Source organism: Prionailurus viverrinus, chromosome C2, assembly GCF_022837055.1.
Source record: "Prionailurus viverrinus isolate Anna chromosome C2, UM_Priviv_1.0, whole genome shotgun sequence".
Taxonomy (NCBI): domain Eukaryota; kingdom Metazoa; phylum Chordata; class Mammalia; order Carnivora; family Felidae; genus Prionailurus; species Prionailurus viverrinus.
The window spans coordinates 83,021,934-83,042,918 of record NC_062569.1 but is presented as its reverse complement, the minus strand read 5'-3'; positions in this window follow the sequence as shown (position 1 = coordinate 83,042,918).

Below are 20,985 nucleotides of genomic sequence, written 5' to 3'. Positions count from 1 at the left end.
TCTAAAATAAACATTAAAATTTTTTTTTCTTTTAAAAATGGGGGTCTCAGTCTACTCTTATCATGGAGGCATAGTCTCTGGCACTGGATGGCTCCCAAATTTTGGCAAGGAGTCTGGCTTTTGTACTCTGGCGCCCATTAGTTATTTGAAGTGGGCTACCATTAGGGAGGGCTTGTGAGTTACGGGAGTTAAGCAGCTCCCTTAGAGTGAGACCGTCTGGTGAAGGAGAGAGCTGTGAACTGCTAGTTATCAACACAGCTCACACTAGCTATAATATTGCATGCCTGGACCCTGAAAGGGGACCTAAATGGGGAAACACAAAATCTAATGAAAAATGCAAAGCTGGTTATGCCTACATAATGAAACCTTCACTGGCATATCCATTGTAATTTACCTATCGTTGGACATATATTCACCTCATGTGCATTGCACCTTTGTACAGCCATAGTAATTATCCTCTCTGAATTGGTAATGAGGTATGTTTTTTCATTTGTCATTTTATCCTCAAGTAAATTCCTCTTCTGTTCTATCCTCTCATGCTTTTCTTCTCTAAATCTTTTGTTTTTCTCCTCTAAGGCTGATTTGTCCCCTTTTCCTCAGGAATGTGTCTTTCATTCATCTCTCTTTTTCAACATTTGCAATGATTTTACATGACAGCTAATGTTTCATACAATTTTGGACAGAATCTAGAGGTGGCTCCCCTGGAGTTAAGGCTCTCTGTAATTTTAGAGATGATATCTTGCTTATTTTTTTGTCTATTATATCTCCAGTGTCCATAGTGGCAATAATGTCCGCTCCATCATTTAATAATATAACAACTAAAGTGATAGGTGAGTATGTGAGCACCCTTCTGATTTTTTGTTACAATTAGGGGTGTCCATGTGACCAAACTTGTGCTTGTGCTATCCTAGTATAAGTAATGTGTGCTTCTTCTGGTATATTTCTTTTAAGGTGCTTACCTTGGACTCTGTTTTCTCCTTTGTGATGGGTGAATAATGGTAATGAATTAAAGCACACTTGGAAATTTCCCACCAGTCTTGGATTGCTCACTTCTAAACCATAATACTAGAGACAAAATGATTTTTGTTATGAAAAGCTACTGTATTTTGGGATATCTTTCTAGATCTTGAATTTTTAAACATTTCCTGAAAACAAAAACAAAAGTGGGATCTGGAAGCAGGATGCTATTATAAAAACTAAGATTACATGTGACATGCACAGAGTGGCAGATGGAAAACTCACAAATATTGTGAGTTGGAAACTGAAGAATGTTATTATGCTGTGGCAAAATGTCCAGTGAAACTGTTGTTGCCATAACTTGGGAGGCAGACCATGTGCTTCTGAGACTAACTCTGAGGAAATCAGCTGGTAAAAATCAGAATGATTCTGTGTGTTGGCCGCTGCTTATGCTGTGAGGAAGTGTCTACCAGAAGGAAATGGACATAAACTTGCCCATGTGGAGGTGAACATCGAAGAGCCCTCTTAAAAATTTAGAGTGGCTAGAGAGTGAAAGTGATGGAAAGTCCAGAAATTTGGGACTTTTCAAAGTTAAAAAATCTATATCTGTGCCTGAAATAGCAAGAGACATTCACTGGAAGTGCATTTCCAGTGAAACCACAAGCCTCCCACAAGCCTCAGCAACACTTGAGCCCCTAGACCTTCACTGGCAAAAAGTGGGCTGTGAAAGCTGCCTGGTCCCCAAAGAAGGAATATTATCCAACGCGTCCTGCTTCAGATTTGGTCACACAGGATAACAGGCCAAGGTATCCTATAAGCAAGGGTTATGGTGAACAATGAATAAAGGAGTTATTCACAGAAGGCAGAAACCAGGGATGCCACACATGTGAACCAAGTAACCTACCCCACAGCCTACAGGGAGAGTCTTGATTTCTATATATCAGGCTTTTAAAACTGCTTTGGAACATAGACTACTCTGTATTTCCTGTTCTTTCCTTTTGCACATTTTATTACAGGTATACTATTCTTATTCTGTTACTATATACTAGGAGAGAGGAAAGAAGACACCTTGACTTTTAAGAGATAAATTTAGATATGAGGACGAGGATGGCACTTTATGAAACCCTGGATTTGGGCTGGATGCAGTAATTCATGGATAATTACTTAGGTGGCCAGAATTGTTCACTGAGGAAAATTGTGAATGCCCCGAGCATACATTTTTCCAAGCTTTCTTTTAGAACCAGATGAGATACTCTGATTTTTAGCTAAGCTCATAAACATACAACAGACTGTGTTTCCTAGTCTTTCTTGCTGCCATTTGTGAACATGTGACCAAATTTTGGCCAATAGCATATAAGAATAATTGACATCTCCAACTTTCAAGTCATCTCCTTAAAGATGCTTCTGTTGGACTTCTTCATTGTCATTGACTATGAAAGAGCAAAATTGGTAGTTAATGTAAAGGTGTTATGCTTAGAATGCTCTGCCTCCCAGTCTAGGGGCACTGACCCTTCATGAATCACTCTGGATGCTAGGTGAGAAATAGATTGTAAATTGGCAAAAATGGAAACATAACAGTTTGGAGGTTTTTCTAGGAATTTGAACAAGAGATTAGATACTGGCTTGTACAAAAGTGGTAGCATTGGAGGTGATGGGAAGTGGTCACACTTTGGATACATTTTGAATTTAGAGCCAACAGAATTTCCTGATATGTTCTATATGGAGTAAAGAAATGGTGTTAAATATATTTTCTAAGATTTTGGTATAGCTAACTGGAAGGGTAAAATTTCCATCAACTGAGATATAGAAGACTGCAGATAAATAAAAGAAAGCTCAGGAGTTCATGTTTGGACATGGAAAGTTGGAGATGCCTATTAGGATTTTGGAAAGGCTGTTGGCAATATGAACTGGAAGCTCAGCAAGCAATCTGAACTGGGGACGCACATTTGGAATTTGTCAGCAATTATTTTAAATTCATTTTCCCAATTTTTCATTAAATTTTTTTCTTTGAAAAATTTTTTTTAGTGTTTACCTATTTTTGAGAGAGAGACAGAGACAGAGCGTGAGTGCGGGAGGCGCAGAGAGAGAGGGAGACACAGAATCTGCAGCAGGCTCCAGGCTCTGAGTTGTCAGCACAGAGCCCAACTTGGGGCTCAAAGTCACAAGCCCTGAGATCATGGCCTGAGCTGAAGTTGGATGCTTAACCAACTGAGCCAACCAGGCACCCCTTAAAATTTTTTTCTAATATACAGAAAAGTTGTTGTGGACATTAAGACAATTCATCCCTAAGTACTTCAAATTGAATTTTCTAAATGGAAATAAATGGAAATAAAACACATTAGCGATGTCACACATAAAAGAACATACATTTCCTAAATATTACTTACTATCAAAGCCATATTAATTTTTCCATTTATCCTATACATTTCTATTACCTTCTCTTTCTCCAAATTAGAATATGGTCAAGGTTCAAACATTGCACATGGTTATTTTTTTTTTAATTTTTTAAAAAGTTTATTTATTTATTTATTTTTTTTTTTTGAGAGAGACAGAGGTAGTATGAGTGGGGGGAGGGACAGAGAGGGAGGGAGAGAGAGAGAGAATCCCAAAAAGATCCATGCTGCCAGTGCAGAGCCTACATGGGGCTTGAACTCACAAAACTGTGAGATCATGACCTGAGCTGAAACTAACAGTAGGATGCTTACCTGACTGAGCTTTCAGGTGCCCCTATGTCTTTTAATTAAGAAGAGTTCCTTCACATTTTTGTCACATTGACTTTTCAAAGTTACCAGATCAATTTTCTGATAGACTATCTCACATTTCATACTCATCTTTTTTTTTTTAATTATGTCATTACCTTGTTATATATATTTTCAGTAAACTGAAAGTGAGGTCTTAATTCTGTTTGGGGTAAGCACATTAGGCAAGATAGCTTCATTGATGGGGTTGTGTACTTTATATTGTATCATAATTAGAAAGCAAATAATTCAGTTGTTCCCACCACTAGTGATGCTAAGCTTAATCATTCCTGTAAGGGAGTGATGAACAGATATTTACATTGTAAAGATACACACACACACACACACACACACACCATAAAAGCCTGTCTGTGTGTGCATGCACACATGTGCACAGGAGGGATGATTTTTTGCATTGCGTAAATATCCTTTCTTCAACAACATTTTGCTAATTGTTGTAGCAATTAATGATCCTTGCCTGAATCAATTATTTGACCATGGATTACAAAACTGAGATTTTAACATTGTAACATTATATTTAATATAGATTTGCTAGTATTCTTCTATAAAGAACTCTTGTCATCAAATGAGAAAGAACTCATTTCTTCATATAAAGATAAGGCAAATGTTTTTACTTTAATTACCATTTTTCATTAAATCTTGGTAAAATAGTCTTCTTCCATGATGGCAAATCAGTTCCTTTTCCTCTTCTTTTTTCAAGTGTTCACTTAAAATTTCTCTATTCACTCCTGATATTTATTTACTCAATATTTTATAACTAATTAAAAGTAGTGATTTTTTTAATATTAAACTTGACCCTTCAGGCTGGTTTCTATATCCCTTTCATACATACCAATTAATATTGGACATTCCCTATCTTTTTGGCAAAATAAGATGTCCCAGGGGTGTCTGGGGTGCTCAGTTGGTTAAGTGTCCGACTTCGGCTCAGGTCATGATCTCATGGTTCGTGAGTTGGAGTCCTGCGTTGGGCTCTGTGCTGACAGCTCAGAGCCTGGGGCCTGCTTCGGATTCTGTGTCTCCGTTTCTCTTTCCCTCCCCTGCACACACTCTGTCTCTCTCTCTCTCTCAAAAATAAAGTTTAAAAAAAATGTCCCAGCATTACCTGAATGTTGTCAGAGAAGACACCTTTCTTCAAGAATCCCCGGTCCCTTTACATAGACAATGGGATTTGGAAACCAAGATCTACCTTTAAGTAGACTCATTGCTGCCGACGTCTTTGTTTCTAGGTTCTTTCAGTGGATACAATTAAATATATATATATATATATACATATATATATATGTATATATATATATTTAATTTTTTTATTTTAAAATTTATTTACTTTTGAGAGACAGAGCATGAGCAGGGGAAGGGAGGGGGGTGGGGAGACACAGAATCTGAAGCAGGCTCCAGGCTCTGAGCCGACAGGCTGACAGCAGTGAGCCTGATGTGGGGCTCGAACCCACGAACCATGAGATCATGACCTGAGCCAAAGTTGGCTGCTTAACCAACTCAGCCACCCAGGCACCCTAAAAATATATATTTTAAAGATAATGAGTATTAAATTGATATATGCCATTCTAACTCAATGTTATAAGAGGGACTCTTTTAACTTTTGTTGAGTTTTCATAAAGCTGCTTACAACCTACAATATTTTTGGAAAATAGAACTTCCACCAATTCCACCTTTTCAAATATAGAGTTATCTTAAATTTCCAGTCCAGAGGTGCCTGGGTGGCTCAGTCCATTAAGTGTCTGACTTTGGCTCAGATCATGATCTCACAGTTCATGAGTTTGGGCTCTGTGCTGACAGCTCAGAGCCTGGAGCCTGCTTTGGATTCTGTGTCTCCCTTTCTCCCTGCTCCTCCCCCACTCATGCTCTATCCCTCTCTCTCAAAATAAATAAACGTTAAAAAAAACTCTTCCAAGCCAAATTTGCCAGTGCTTCCTTATTTTGGAGGAGGTTGATGGATGGAAGAGGGTGCAGAAGAGTGTGAAGTGGATTGAAATAAATCCAGGTATTGCTAGCTCAATGGCATTTTTTTTTTAGAATGACTTTCTGCAAGAAAAATGGGATAAAGGAGACAGTAATCCAGGAGAAATAATTCTTTCCTTCTTTGACTGCTGTAATTTTGGAAACTAGCATAATAAATCTTCTATTAATAAATATGCATTATGCAAACATATTCTTTTGAAACTTTTCAAGATTCTGTACTTACTAATCACAATCTGATTTCCTTCTTGTCCACTGCCAACAAAAATTACTCTCAGTAAGGCCACCAGAGACCTTCATATTTCTGTGCCTAATAGGCTGTGATCCTGATCTTCCTTGATACTTTTGTGACATTTGACCAAGTCTACCTTTATAAGAAGTTATGCTGTCATGCTCCTTTGACTTCTATGACACAGCTCCCCTTCTATGGGCTTCTTTCTAACCCTTAGCTGCTTTTTCTTAATTTCCTCTGTGTGCCTCTCTTTTCCCACCATCCCTTTAAAACCAAAATGCTCCCAAAATAATCCATTGGTTCTATGTCTTTTTTAATGTATGAGCTCCTTTCATTTTTATCAGTATACTTTATTTGAAAACAAATAAACAGAAGTAAAACAGTCTGAATATTTCAATAATTTTCTTTTATTTTATGGAGCAGTTTGCTTTCCTCTATAGCAGGTTACTGGTGGCTATGACAGAGGCAAGCCAGGATACTTGGGGCCTTGAATAAAGAATGTGAATCATTTTTTGTACTTCAACAGGACCAAGTTTTATGACGATTTCAACGAAGACTTAGGTACTTTAAATGTGGTGCAATCATCTCTGCTGGACTTATTTGGGGAACAAAAGATATTTGAATTCCAGTCTGATTTTCCAAATGAAAATAGGACCTGAACGCTGATGTTTAAGTTATCCTTTAAGAACAACTGCCCTTTAAATACATTTGGAATAAGTGCAGAGGAAACAGACATGGTTCTTCCAATAAAACCTCATACATCACATGAATATGATAATTATTCATGTAATAATTGCGGTGCCACACTGTCACAGGTGAGGTCAATTTAATGGGCAAATGGGCTGCCAGGGAAATGATTCAACCCTACCTTTCATTTATCCAAGGTTATAACTATGATTCATTCACAATCATAATTTTTTGTTTTACCTTTCATATTATTTCTTCTTTATGATTCACACTAAACAGCTGCTTAGTTATAAAACATTATCACCAAAATATGGTGAGATTTTTGGGGGGGAGGGGAGTATTTATACTTCACCTAATTAAGTAAAAAAAATTACTAACAGCAAGAATAACTTAGGCAGATTATAATAGGCTTTTCCATAATTATAAAATGTATCTTTAGAAACATTCCAATTGGTGGAGGTTTTAAAGCTTGGAATTCTAAGGGACTTGTTAAAATTCATGTGTACTAATATCTCTGCTATTCAGTTTCCAGATTTATTTCATTGATTTGTGTTAGTGTCCGATTTATTCTCTTGCCATATATGTGACAGGGAGCATTATTAAAATCAATGCAAAGCATTTGCCAAGATGAAGAAAATCACTCTTTATTCTTTCAGACATATTATTCTAATCCAATGGAGTTTTGTTTAACTTAGAAAGGAAAAAAATAATGCCATATCCAGAGAAGCAAAAGATGAGATTGAAAAGCCACACTTCATGACAAAATTTCAAAGAACATTAAACTTAAAATTGATACTGACAGAAATATCACAGAAAACACTTGAAGGTTATTGTGGGGATTTTAATATATGTGGAAAATACTCATGTGCGCCCTGCACTAGCACATATATGTTTATTACACACGAGCCCATTTGCTTAACCACATCTGTTAAATATCTACAATGTAGAATTTTGAGCTCGGCTCTGAGTTCATAGAATTTCTAAATATTTGGAAGTATCTAACTTGTGGCACTCTAGCATTGACACATCTGTTATCAGCACTATCCAACAGAAAATGATGACTACCACATCTGGAACTTAGGTGTTCTATCAGCCACATTGGAAAAGTAAAAAAGAAACTGGTGAAATCCATCTTAACAACATATTTTATTTATCTATCAATCTACACAAAATATTACCCTTTCGACAATATATAATTAGTATAAAAATATTGAGGTATTTTATATTCTGGTTTTATCTTACATTTTCTAAATCCACTACATATTTCACACATTTAGTGTATCCCAGTCTGGATGAGTCACATTTCAAGTGCTCAAAGCCACATGTTGCCCAGGGGCTACTGCACTGGGCAGCCTACCTCTATGATCCTTGCCTTTTATTTATCTTCCAAAGTCTGTCCATATTCTTTGGTTCATGACAGCATCACTCCAACCTCTTCTATGGTCACGTCTCCTCTGACTGATTTTTTCATGCCTCCCTCTTATAAAGACCTTTGTGATTACATTGGACCCACCTCCACAAACCAAGATGATCTCATGTCAAAATACTTAATCACATCTGCAAATTCTCTTTTGCCCTATCAAGGACCATACTCATAGGTTTTGAAGATGGACATATTTAGGGAAGGCATTCTACCTACCTCAATACCTCACCCGTTCATGGCAAGGTTAAGTGTAGAAAATTCCCCTGGAACTATATATTAGTCCTAGCTCAAAGACTTAGTGATTGAATTTAAATAGTGACACTGATATGAATGTAGTCCTTTGCCATAGATGTGCATAAAATAGTAGTGAGATGACCTTTCACTTTGCAAAATGCAGTTTGCATTTTTTATGCAGTTGCATATTTAAAAGCTTTTAGTAATTAGCAATGGCCAAATGTGTTGTTTCACAAATTTTCTTCATTCTGCACAACTCTGCTTATTGGTAGCTGTTTGTATGTCTGGTCTCTTTGTCCACATCTAATTCCTCTGAGTCTAATCTCTCTCTTTTTCTCTCACCTGCCTCTTCATCAGACCTCATTTGATTCTCCAAATATGCCCAGCTTCCTCCTACCATAGAGCCTTTGCATATGGCTTCTTTCTGCCTACGATGCTCTATACCTTCCTCTTTGACTGATACAAGTTTTAAGAAATGCATTTTTAAATGTTTATTTATTTATTTAGAGAGAAAGAGAAAGTGTGTGCATGCACTCATGGTCGTGGGGAGGGGCAGAGAGAGAGGAGAAATAGAATCCCAAGCAGGCTCTGAGCTATCAGCACAGAGCTCCACTTGGGGCTCAACCTCACAAACTACAGGATCATGACCTGAGCCAAAATCAAGAGTAGGATGATTCACTGACTGAGCCACCCCAGCATGCTAAGAAATTTTTTAAAACTACAGATACAAACCAAATTTCTCCCCTCCTTGTCTTTCCCTTTTTTCCCTGCTGTTGCAGTAAGCATTAGCCTGAATTTATCATTTGTGTGTGTGTGTTAGAAAAGTATGAGGCACAGGCCTCTGGTTACAAAAATCTTCAGAGATATTGTCCTCACTCCAAGTCCAGTTATAGACAGGTATCTTTTCTAGATTACTATTCCACAAATTGTTCAGCCAGGTATGAATCCAGACATTACTCAAGGATCTCAGTTCAGTTCCTCATTTTGTGTCGGGTCCACAGCCTCCTCAGCTCCCCACACATGACCATGGGAACACAGGCCCTGGTGCTATCAAACCACAGCCACCCTCAGGCAGTGCAGTTTCAGCTCATTAGCTGACTGCTCTGCTATTAGATGTCCCATCATGTGGCATTTCTCTTTCTTTTTTGCAAACTCAGCTATACATATAAAAGGATGTTGGCTATATTTTGCAAAGCACATGCCTAGATTTTTGTGGAACATTTCTGGCCTTTTTGCCCCACATTCCTAAAAGCAGAAATCCTCTGTACTCACATATTTTCATTTATGTTATGAGGCTTAATTCTGAAAACTGTATTGTTGTCCACATTCTGGAGATAAAAAAAATACTCATCTATATTCTGGGGAATAAAACTGAGGCTATGGATAAACCACAAAAATAGAAGAAAAAGTAACAAAATAATGTCTGCGAAAAAATTGTTTCTTTCCTCCTTCCAGGTAGATCTGAGGCACGTGCTATGTCACTGACATTACCATGCATTTTGTGCTCTGGCTGCAGTCATTCAACAAGCAGCTGCCACTCGGAGGCTGGTGGCTTCCCAGGGCCAAAAAAGAGAGAAGGATAAAAGAGATACTTTTTCAACTGTGGTAGGATGGAAAAGGAATTGGTGCCAGTTCCTGTGATTTATTACATGCAAAGGAACCCAAGGACACACCAGGAGACTGGCACGCTTAGAGCTCCTGTGTCCCCATCTGAAAAAATACTTTGTGGCATGTCATATGCATGCTGCAAACTCAGATTGCCCAGGAATTTTCACTGCTATTTATGTGCAGTGGATAAAATTACTAATAAATGTGTCATATGGTACTGAGCCCTATACGTACTTTTGCAGCAGTTTCTTTTACTTTGGGTATTTGCTGGTGTGCTGGGAAAGGGGAATATGGTGTTCAGAAATCATTTTTAAAATGCACAGAATATGACACAGCAGTTAAACAAATCCAATCTTAGAAGGACATCAGGAAAATACATACATAATTTAGCTGCCTACGTGCATGTGTATTTAAATTTAAAAATCAGGTTATATTTTCTGGCTTTCATTACTCCTCCTTTTCTCTCCCCACCCCCTACTCTATCTGATGTCATCTTTTTTCTCTTTGTAATCCTCTTTCTCATCCTCGGGTTAAGAGATGATGGTAGTTGGCCCAGGATGCTAAATAGGCTTATAGGATTATGACTATTTCATTTGGTGAGAGAGAGGATACGGAATTTGAGAGAAAGTGGGACACCAAAGACAACCTCAAGTTTTTTTGGCCTAAGCAAATGACAGGCTGAGGATGGTTTTACTAAGCATGGGGCCCACTTTTGGATATGCAGGTAACAAAAATGGAGAGACAGTCGGAAGTCCATTTAGGACTTATGAAGTTTGAGAGACCTATTAACCAAGTAAAGATGTAGAGTAGGTCATTGAAACATGGAGTTTAGGAGTTAGGTCCAAGCCAGGGTGTGAACTGGAGAGCTTTAACCCTGAAGGTGGTTCAGAAAGTCTTGGGACTGGATGAGATCACCAAGGAATTTGGGGTAGACAGAAAAGGGAAGAGAAGTCTGATGCCTAAGCCTGGAGTATATATATATATATATATATATAGCCTGGCTATTTTCAGTTCAGAAAAGGTCTCTTTTCTCCTCTCTGTCTCCCCTTCCCTAGCTCTGTATCCCCTCAGCACCTAACCACTTAGGAAGTATGGTAGTTCACCCGACCAGCAGCAGAGATCCTGATGATGTGAGGCATAATTCATCAGATATTATGGTGCTACTTAACAATCTCTGTCAATATCTAACTCTTTTTTTAACGTTTATTTATTTTTAGAGAGAGGGTGAGCAAGTGCGAGTGGGGGAGGGGCAGACACCAAGGGAGAGAAAGGGAATCCCAAGCAGGCTCCACAGTGTCAGCACAGAACCTGTTGTGGGGCTCGAACTCATGAACTGTGAGACAATGAGCCAAAATCAAGAGTCAGATGCTCAACTGACTGAGCCACTGAAGTGCCCTGTCAATATCTGACTCTTAAAGTGTGATTTTTTTTTCAATATATGAAATTTATTATCGAATTGGTTTCCATACAACACCCAGTGCTCATCCCAAAAGGTGCCCTCCTCAATACCCATCACCCACCCTCCCCTCTCTCCCACCCCCCATCAACCCTCAGTTTGTTCTCAGTTTTTAACAGTCTCTTATGCTTTGGCTCTCTCCCACTCTAACCTCTTTTTTTTTTTTCCTTCCCCTCCCCCATGGGTTTCTGTTAAGTTTCTCAGGATCCACATAAGAGTGAAAACATATGGTATCTGTCCTTCTCTGTATGGCTTATTTCACTTAGCATCACACACTCCAGTTCCATCCACGTTGCTACCAAGGGCCATATTTCATTCTTTCTCATTGCCACGTAGTACTCCATTGTGTATATAAACCACAATTTCTTTATCCATTCATCAGTTGATGGACATTTAGGCTCTTTCCACAATTTGGCTATTGTTGAGAGTGCTGCTATAAACATTGGGGTACAAGTGCCCCTATGCATCAGTACTCCTGTATCCCTTGGGTAAATTCCTAGCAGTGCTATTGCTGGGTCATAGGGTAGGTCTATTTTTAATTTTCTAAGGAACCTCCACACTGCTTTCCAGAGCGGCTGCACCAATTTGCATTCCCACCAACAGTGCAAGAGGGTTCCCGTTTCTCCACATCCTCTCCAGCATCTAGTCTCCTGATTTGTTCATTTTGGCCACTCTGACTGGTGTGAGATGATACCTGAGTGCGGTTTTGATTTGTATTTCCCTGATAAGGAGCGACGTTGAACATCTTTTCATGTGCCTGTTAGCCATCCGGATGTCTTCTTTAGAGAAGTATCTATTCATGATTTCTGCCCATTTCTTCACTGGGTTATTTGTTTTTCGGGTGTGGAGTTTGGTGAGCTCTTTATAGATTGTGGATACTAGCCCTTTGTCCGATATGTCATTTGCAAATATCTTTTCCCATTCCGTTGGTTGCCTTTTAGTTTTGTTGGTTGTTTCCTTTGCTGTGCAGATTAAAGTGTGATTTTGATGTGAAAGAGAATTTAAAATTCTAGCATAATACATTTTTATATAAGTATCTATTTTGTCAATTTTTATTTTGAAAAATAGTTTATACAGATTTTAAAAATATTTCCTTAAATTCCTTAGTCTCCACTCCTCTGAAACTCTTTCTTCGTTCAAAATTTCTGCCACTTGTATAGATTGATCAACATATTGTGAAGATTAGCAGTGAAACAGTGTGCGTGCCATGCAGTGCTTCTGCGGCACACTGTGACTAGTTATTGCTGGAAATCAGCGTCTTTTAATAAAGTGCGGCTTTAACTGTGGTGAGGGTTCTGGGTGGTGAGTGTTCCAATGTGCCTCTGACAGAGCAAGGCTAAACTCCAAGTTACCCACCACTGAAAAGGGAAAATCCATGTCCACGCTCTGTGTTCTCTTACCTTGAAAAGAACCTTCCCCTCTTGATCCCTGACAGCCTATTGTCTCCTCTATAGTGTATTAATTTAGTGACCTCATTTGTCATCAGATGAACAAAACTGGCTTTAAAATGACTGGTAGTTGGGGTTCCTGGGTGACTCAGTCGGTGGGGCGTCCGACTTCAGCTCAGGTCGCGATCTCGGGGTCCAAGAGTTCCAGCCCCACGTCGGGCTCTGTGCTGACAGCTCAGAGCCTGGAGCCTGCTTCCGATTCTGTGTCTCCCTCTCTCTGGCCCTCCCCCACTCACATTCTGTCTCACTCTCTCTCTCAAAAATAAATAAATTAAAAAAAATTTTTCTAATGACTGGTAGTAAAAGACAAGGGGTCAAAATAAGCAGGACTAACAAAAGAGAGGGTCTAGGGCAAAGAGAAGTTGAATTTTAAAGTCCTTCTGGGTACAGATGATAACTTGCCTCACGTATTTTACAAACCAAGAAAACAAATGTGTACGTTTGACTTCTCTTTCTGGTGTGAAATATCTATAAAAATAATTCAGATTTCACTTACTCTGTTCACATGAGTCTTGCTCTCCTTCTACATTTGATTTGGAAGCAAAGATGTCTAAGCTTGCATTTTCTCTCTGTAATTACGTAGCTATGATGTTGGTGTTTGTCATTCTATCTTTTCAGCCCTTAGATTCCTAATATAAAGAAGAAGGATTGAATAAGATGGCTTCAAAGACTGCTTCCAGATCTAAAATAATTTAATCTTATGGCAATAAAATACCTTGTTCATTTGTGGAGGGCCCTAGCAAAATAAAGTTTTAATTTTAAAGTAGTTTATCAAACCAGTTAAAGAGAGGTCATTTATTTTATGGCCTACATCAGTGTTTTTAAAACATTATTGTCCATTTGAATCATCTGGAGACTTTATTAAAATGAAGATTCTGATTTCGCAAGTCTGGGGGGCGGTGGGGAGGCCTGAGATTCTGCATTTCTAACAAGCTCTCAGGAGATGCTGCTGCTGCAGTTCTAACCACCCCAGTTTAATTAGCAAGGGTCTGAACTGTGGGGGATCCAATGATTATAGACATATTCACACATGAGGTCTCTCAGACATACAGACAAAATTGTGATGACCCAGTGTTTTATTGCAAAGATTAAGTTTATATGGTTTTCCCCCAGCTAACATCAAATCAAACCAAATCCATTTAGAATAATTATCTGAATATTTTATTTGCACTCAGAATTAAATAGATTTAATTGTAATTAATTTTTATATAACTTATTGATTTCTTTAACTGATTGGTCCCCTGTCAATGGAGTAAAAATATGATGTACTGCCTCAACTTGCCACCTCCCTCTCCCACAGAAGCGCCCCAGAATGCCAACTTCACTCTTTAGAAAGTCATCATAATGATGTGGCTGGGAATAGTGACTGTATGAAAAAACCCAGTACAGGTGCAATGGGATTTACTTTCAATTTCCATTAAGCCTCCCCCTTCCTCTTTGTCTAATTTATGTCAGATCCTGGACCTATGAATCTCATATTAATTTGGACAGCTGGTCCCTGCCTCCAAGCCAAAGAGGAAGTTGGAAGATGTTTTATTAACCACTGTCCACCCAACACATATACATACACACAGTCTCTCCTCAGAAATAATTAGAATGCAAAGGGAACACGTTGCTGAGTCAACTGACATATTTCTTCTGGGAGGAGTTTTTATGCTTTCAATTTGATAAGTGTGCTGTATTCTCAAAGAGAAAATCTTTCATGAACACTAACAATCAACATCATCAAGACTTTCTTGTAGTTACCCAAGTGATTCTCACTATATAATTCCTAGACTCAGACTTCTGTTGGTAGGCATCTGCTGAGTCATTGAGTTCACGAGTTAGGTTCTCTTTCTAATGAAGAACTGAGCCATTATGCCATTTCAGGTTCTAGAATAATATCTTGTTCTTGTTCTTATTCTTGTTCTTCTTGTCTTTATGGTGGGACAGATCCCAGAGATTCTGATGGAGCCAGAGAGGACAACTGGACACTCTACTAGATGGAGATGTGAAGCAAAAAGAATTAGCTAGGGAACTTAGCTGAAATGTAGTTCATTATTTTTTTTTCTATATCAAGCTCCTCATTCTGGCATTCTGATTCATTAAGTCTAAGTAGGATCTCAAAAAATTAAATTTTAATAGGCATCTTATGTGACTCTGTTGCAAATGTACACGGGACTATACTTTGATAATGATTTTATTACTCTAAAATATTTTGGCTCTTAAATCATTTCTTATAAAAATCAACATCTGAAAATATGTCTGTTAGAGTAGCAGAGACTCTTAGTTATATAGAATACTGCTATTCATATCAAACTTCACATGTAAATTTAACACAAGTCTCTGTTTAGATTATAGCTGAACACATACTTCTCATTGTTTCAAAGGTAAGAATGAAGCCTGTATTGGTCATGTGAATTTTGGGTGGCAAAGAATTGAGGGACATGCAAAGAATTTTTTTTAAATCCAAGTTATCACCTGAATCCAAAACATATTTTTAAGTATGCTCCACACCCAATATGGGGCTCAAACTCACGACCCTGATATCAAGAGTCACATGCTCTACCCACTGAGCCAACCAAGTATCCCCAAAACATATTTTTTACCCAATTTACTTTAGATACTTAAAGTCGATGTTACAGATGTTGCTTAGAAACACACACAACACAACACACACACACACACACACACACACACACACGCATGCATACACACTTACAGAATGGCTGTCTACTGAAGAGGGCCCCTTCTGCTCTGAACATGAAACGTATTTCAAATCATACATCTTGATCTCTCAAGCTTGTTAAAGGATTCCTTCACACTTTCTAGAAATGATATAACTTTCATTTGCTACTGCTTAAATGCCTTTGGAGACTTTGTTATTATTTTTTTAACTTAGTGAAGACAAAGCACAAACTTATTTTAACTGGAACATATACATTCTGCTTACTTAAAATTCCTGGGAGGAGTGAAATGCTGTCCTGAACACAGTATAGATTTTTTAGGACTATAGACTACTTAAGGATCAACATGCTATATCAACACAGGTTCAAACCTCTTTGATGAAATGTAAGGCTATAGAAAGAAAAATAGGCAACAAACTGAATTTCTAGAATTAATTATAAAATGTTTACACAAATTTTTGTAATTACCTTTGCATAGTTATTTATAGAAAAATTTACAATTAATTATAAGAAAAATGTTGTTAAAAGTGTTCTTTTCTAGAGATTCCATTGTGAATGAAAACTTTGAGTAGAGGAAGGACTAGGAAAGCATAATTGAATTTTAGAGCTGAATGGGTCCTTTGAGAGGAGGAATCAGAAGACAGTTTCCAGCACCAGCTAAGCCTATGACTTAGTGACTGAGGTCATCATAAACATCAAACTCATAATAGGTCTTCTTTTAAAAAAAATTAAGTTTTATTTATTTTTGAGAGAGAGAGTGCAAGCTGGGGAGGGCAGAGAGAGAGGGAGACACAGAATCTGCAGCAGGCTCCAGGCTCTGAGCTGTCAGCACAGAGCCCAGCGTGGGGCTTGAACTCACAAGCCATGAGATCATGACTAGAGCCAAAGTCAGACGCTTAACTGACTAAGCCACCCAAGTGCCCCATAATAATAAGACTTCTAATTGGGTAGAAGAATGACATAGCTAGGTGGAATGACAGGACTGTGAGTGGCCTCCAACTATATTAGTAAAATTTTATTTCTTAACTCAAGTAGTTAGTACACAAGTTTGTTATCTAGTGTTTTAAAAATACCTTAAGTAATTGCTAATTAGATTTGTAAAAAGGCATGATATTCTGCAAATCTAAAATTAGTATTCATGTTGATCTGTATAGTTTATGGGGCAAGATTTCTTCTGATTACTCTTGGACACACATGCCCTCCCTCTCCACTATGTGTTTATATATAGCTCAAAAAAAAAAAAAACACAAAAGGCAATTGCATATTGTGCAAAAGGTGTCATGTTTCTCTAATTATATAAATAAATGCAATACATTTTTGGTAAATTTTTCTCTTATATTTTCATTGGGGATTTATAGTTATTAGAAATACCATTTTTATCAACCAAATCTAAATTCACTCTACATTTCAAAGAGTCATGTACTCCAGAATATTACATGGTAAATAGTCTTTCTTTTTAAAGACAAGACAGATGGGGGAAAAATGACAATTTTAAGCACAGTGGCAAGATTATACACTGATGTATGAAGTGGAAGAGTTCTTATTAAATTTTGAGGGAAAAGAGTGAAAAATAGGAAAATAAATCTAGTTATGACTCTAAATCCAAGTGATGATTAAATACAAGTTTTTTTTTATATTCTTATTTTAGAGGTGAAAAAAGTCATTCAGAACACAGGTAAACTGTGCTAACAAATTGTTTTACTTCACTGGGGAAGAAAAACTTGCATCAAATCAAAGGAGGTTATCTTTGTTACGGACTTCCGACTAAATGCTACCAACTAAAATTTGTGCCAAACTTATTTTCTGGCTATTTTAAGAATTTTAAGTTTTCTCACTGAAAATCCTTTTTAATTCAAGGAAAAGAATAATTCCATCAATTATCCTAAAAGCTAAATTAGAAACAATGTAAAAGTGTCTTATTATTTATAGACATTTGAAGACAATTTAGAAGGTTATTAAATATAACACTCATTCCACTTCTTTAATAGCCATGCATTTCCTGCTGGAATCCATCTGGGGATGAGAAAATCCACTATATTCTGAAGCAGCTTATTCTATTATTGGGCAGTAGCATTTTTCCCTATACTTAGCTGAAGTATTCCTTCTTGTCATTTGCTCTGGGGCATATAATTCTGAATCTTGAGAACTTACAAAAACTGAATCCCCTTTGTCATGAAGACTTTCCTTTGGCATTAACAAAATATCATTAGTTCCTTCTGATATTCACATTCAGTCAAATTTTGTCTGAAATCATCTGCCTTCCCCTTGAAGATGCTACAGTATCTATGTTTGCAAAGTAACATTTATAACTTGAGAATTAGGTGTATACCCAGACATATGAATTATAAAATTGTTTTGCCCTACTAAGACAAATACTGGATAAATACGGAGACAAATACTAGAAAAATAGATAAATAAACCAACGTAGGATACAAGACTCTAATCCTTTCTTCTGGCCCAATTCTCCTGTTCAGCATCTACATGAAGAAACATTTTAGATCTTCTTACTCTCCACTACTCCAACCAGACAATATGTAAGTCCCCTGTCTATATGTAATCCTAGACCAGATCTGGTGAGTTCAAATGTGGCCTAATAGCACTCAAGTTCATACAAGCAAACACCAGTACCAACAATAAAAACACCTGCAAGATACTTCCAAACTATGATTTTATTAAAATTTCTATTTGAATATATTCTAGGGTATTAAGAATATCACAAAAAATCTTTTTAAACTTTCTATTTTGGGATAATTGTAGATGCATGTGCAATTGTAAGAAATAACCTAGAGAAATACTATATGCTCTTTACCCTGTTTCCCCCATAGCAATGTTTTGTATAATCATGGTACAATATTACAACCAGAAAATTTGCATTGATACAATCCATTCATCTTAGATATCATCAGCTTACATGCGCTCATTTTTGTGTCTGTGTATGTTACCACAGTCAAGATAGAGAACAGTTCCATCACAAGGATGTCTCATGCTACTTTTTTATAGCTACCACCAACTCCTTTCTTCCTTTCCCTAACTGTGGCCAGTAATAATCTATTCTCCTTTGTATTTATAAGAATGCTATATAAATGGAACCATACAGAATGTACCCTTTTGAGACTGCCTATTTTCATTTAGCATGAAGATCCACCCAAGTTGTTGGGTGTAAAAATAATTTGTTCCCTTTTTGTTGAGTAGTATTTCATAGCATGGATGTACCACATCTTATCTAAACACTCATCCACTGAAGGATATTTGGGTTGTTTATTTTTTTGGCTATAATGAACAAAGATGTTTGCATACTTTTGTATAGGTTTTGTGTGAATATGAATTTTCATTTCTTTGGGATAAATGATCAAGAGTTCAATTTCAAGAGTTCAGTTATAAGTGCAAGTTTAGTTTTTTAAAGACAGTATCAAAATGTTTTCCAGAGTTTCCTGTCAGCAGCATACATGGGACACTACACGCAAAACTGTTTCCATTCCCAAGGAACCCAATGCAAGGGCATTTAACTGTTAGTTTTGGTTGTTATTGACTAACATTCCAACAATCTCACAACTGGAATTACACTACATTGCTAGGGTTTTTCTCTCATTACCTCCTTGTGATGGATAATTTGTTGAGGTGCCAAGATACAACCGCCAGAATCAAGGCTTTCATCCCACCAGCTGCTGAAACTGTTGCCTGCTAACACTCCACAAGGGCAAGTCTCTCCAAGAATTGCTCTGGATTACAGAGAGCTGTTTCACTCAAAACTACACGCTACCCCTCGAGGGAGACCATGTCCCAAACTGGTTGCTGTGGAAGTACAAAGAACTAGCCCTCTAGTCTCAATCTGGGACAGTTCTGTAGGGTCCTTCCAGCTTCAGTTCTAGAGCTCCTCATGGGATCAGCTGAGGCCTGTGTTGTGACTGTATCTCAATTCAACTCGTCCCTCTGCCCAACGTCGCTTTTTCACTTCTGGGGTTGATGTTTAGTGCACACCCCTAAAAAGAATTATGCATGTAAAACTGTCTCCTTTTCTAGGGAATCCAACCCAAAGCAGTTAGTACCAGGAGGCAGACGCTAAAGTGGAATTTGAGAGTTGCATACCTACCTGGTGGTGGTGAAGGACTGATGGCCTTGGCATGCTGCAGCAGTAAAATTGTTCAAAGCTCCTCTGATGAAGAACTGGGAAAGAATACCAATGAAAGAGAATGCTCTCCTGGTTCAGGACAGCAGCGAATTGAGCAATACAGAGAAAGTAATCAGTAAAGGACTATGGAATTGGATGATCATTGCTAGTTCTTATGGATGTATTAGAGAAAGACAGTAGAGGGCTCAGTGTAATTAATCATCAATTGAAGGTGAAATTGGAAATCAGAAGGTGTCCTTGATAGCTTATACATTTATTTAATCAGGGTAAAGGAGCATAATTTGACAAGCATGTTAGAAGTTTGGTAAAGTTCATGAATGACAAATGGTGGTACATAAACCCTATAGAGGTTGAGATTTCTGCCAGACTAAAGAAGTTAATAAGTGTTCAGAGGCTTAGGGCAGCTGTTGACAAACTTTTTCTGCAAAGAGTCAGTAAATATTTTAAGCTTTACCGGCCAGTCTCTATCACAACTACTCAGTTTTGCTATTGTAGCATGAAAGCAGCCATTGCTAATTCATAAATGAATGGGCATGGCTATATAAAAATAAAAATTTGTTCACAAAGACAGGCAGCAGGAAGGATTTGGCCTATGATCTGCAGTTTGTCAATTCTTGCTGTGGAGGGCATAAGGGAACAGCCCATAAATAATAAGTAAAGGAAAAATTAATCTATCTTTCACCTTCTACCACTAGGAAGGACGCACTATCTTTTATAGGCCTCTTTGGATTCTGGAGATAAGAAATTTCATACTTGGGAGTACTATTTTGGCCCATTTATCTGGTGACATGGAAAGCTGTTGGTTTTGAGTGGGGTCCAGAACTGGAAAGGGTCCTGTAGCAGGTTCAGGCTGTAGTATAATGTCCTCCAGTAACACAAGAGATATCTATAGGAAAAAGAAGATGCCATATGGACTTTAGAGTAAACTCCAGTAGGAAAACCAAACCATCACAGCTATTTAATGGTTGACCTGAGGTTTGAATATATGTTTGCCTGGCTTGTGAGAACAGACACTTTTCTTAAATCCCCTAAAGCACATAGCAGAGTCTTGCAAAGCATAGAAAAAAAAAAGATACTCTAGTGTGCCAGTTGTTTACATGGTCTGATCAATTATAAAGTATTTGTTAACAACTAGACCTGTTCTGTGCCTGACACACATTGCCAATAAATAGCTTTTTATCGAATACATTGAAACATACAGGTGTTGTGTTTTATTTATTTTTTATGCCCACTAAGTTTTGAAATACAGACCTTCAGGTTTAAAAGGCTTCCAGATTATAGGAAGAAGCTCCATTAAGAGTCATGGTTAGCTTTAGATTTGGTAATTAATAAGAATTGTCTTCTTCCAGAGTCCCTCACAGTTGTATGGATGCCTAACATACTCCTTGATCCAAGGGAAGAACTTTTTCTCT